General features: G+C 40.5%; 1 pseudogene; it reads left to right on the top strand.

Annotated features, from left to right (window-relative positions):
• The first annotated feature begins 758 nt into the window (after nt 1–758).
• LOC104678652 lies at nt 759–1,388 on the top strand (annotated as a pseudogene).
• The last annotated feature ends 427 nt before the right edge of the window (nt 1,389–1,815 follow it).

Raw genomic sequence — 1,815 nt, forward strand, 5'->3', positions numbered from 1 at the left:
TGCAAATCAAAACCACAATGCGATACCACCTTATTCCTGCATGAATGGCCATAATCAAAAAAATAAAAAAACAATAGATGCTGGCATGGATGCGGTGATCAGGGAACACTTCTACACTGCTGGTGGCAATGTGAACTAGTACAGCCACTATGGAAAACAGTGTGGAGATTCCTCAAAGAGCTGAAAGTAGAACTATCATTTGATCCAACAATCCCACTACTGGGTATCTACCCAGAGGAAAAGAAGTCATTGTAAGAAAAAGATACTTGCACACACATTTATTGCAGCACAATTTGCAATTGTAAAATCATGGAAACAACCCGAATGCCCATCAATCACCAAGTAGATAAAGAAACTGTGGTATATATAAATGATGGAATACTACTCAGCCATAAAAAGGAATGAATTAATGACATTCACAGAGACCTGGATGAAATTGGCGACTATTATTCTAACTGAAGTAACTCAGAAATGGAAAATTAGACATTGTATGTTCTCACTGATATTTGGGAGCTAAGCTATAAGGATGCAAAGGAATAAGAATGATACAATGGACTTTGGGAGTTGGGGGTAAGCGTGTGAGGGGGCAAGGGATAAAAGACTACAAATAGGGTGCAGTTCATGCTGCTTAGATGATTGGTGCACTAAAATCTCACAAATTGCCACTAAAGAACTTACATAACTGAACACCACCTATACTCCAATAAGCTATGGAAAAATAAACAAATAAATAAACAAACAATAAAATTTAAAAAGCAATGGGCATCTCTTGGGACAACTAGCAAAAGTGCTGCAAGACCAGGGGCAAGAGAAAACCTTACCACAAGAAGCGAAAGTATGAGCTGGGGTGCCCAGCTGGCTGCCAACACCAAGATTAGCTCTGGCCACATCCACACAGTCCGTGTGCAGGGAAGAAATGAGAAATACCGCGCGCTGAGGCTGGACATGGGGAATTTCTCCTAGGGCTCAGAGTGTTGTACTTGCAAAACAATGATCATCGATGTTGTCTACAACGCATCCAATAACCAGCCGGTCCGTACCAAGACCCTGGTGAAGAACTGCATCATGCTCATCAACAGCACACCATACCAACAGTGGTACCAGCCCCACTATGCGCTGCTCCTAGGCCACAAGAAGGGGACCAAGCTGACTGCTGAGGAGGAAGAGATTTTAACAAAAAGTGATCTAAAAAAATTCACAAGAAATATGATAAAAGGAAACAGAATGCCAAAATCAGCAGTCTCCTAGAGGAGCAGTTCCAGCAAGGAAAGCTTCTTGCATGCATCACATCAAGGGTGGGACAGTGTAGCCAAGCAGATGGCTACGTGCTAGAGGGCAAGGAGTTGGAGTTCTATCTTAGGAAAATCAAGGCCCAGAAAAGCAAATAAATCCTCATCCTTTCTGTCTTTGCTCATGTAATAAAAGTGTTTATTGTTCCATAAAATAAAACAACAACAACAACAACAAAAAAAAAACTGGGTTAGAGAAAGAATTTCATGCCAACATATAAGGGCAAGTGGAAACTGTGGGTGAGTTTGCCTATAAGAAGGAGTACAGGCTATATTGAGTAGGTTGGGTAGCTAATGTGTAAGAAAGAAACAGAAATACTTGTGAACAAGAGAGACAATGCCTTGCTAGGGCATTTTTTTACAATTTCCCTGAATGTTGGCAGGGTTTTTCTTTTTGATTTTTTTTTTTCTTCAAGAAAATGCCAGAGCACTAAGAAAAACTTGAGAGCATATGATAAGATGCTGCTCATATCCAAGTAGAGATACAAATTACTCCAACTGGGAGAAGGTAAAAGAACACTCCAAT

Source organism: Rhinopithecus roxellana, chromosome 21, assembly GCF_007565055.1.
Source record: "Rhinopithecus roxellana isolate Shanxi Qingling chromosome 21, ASM756505v1, whole genome shotgun sequence".
Taxonomy (NCBI): Eukaryota; Metazoa; Chordata; class Mammalia; order Primates; family Cercopithecidae; genus Rhinopithecus; species Rhinopithecus roxellana.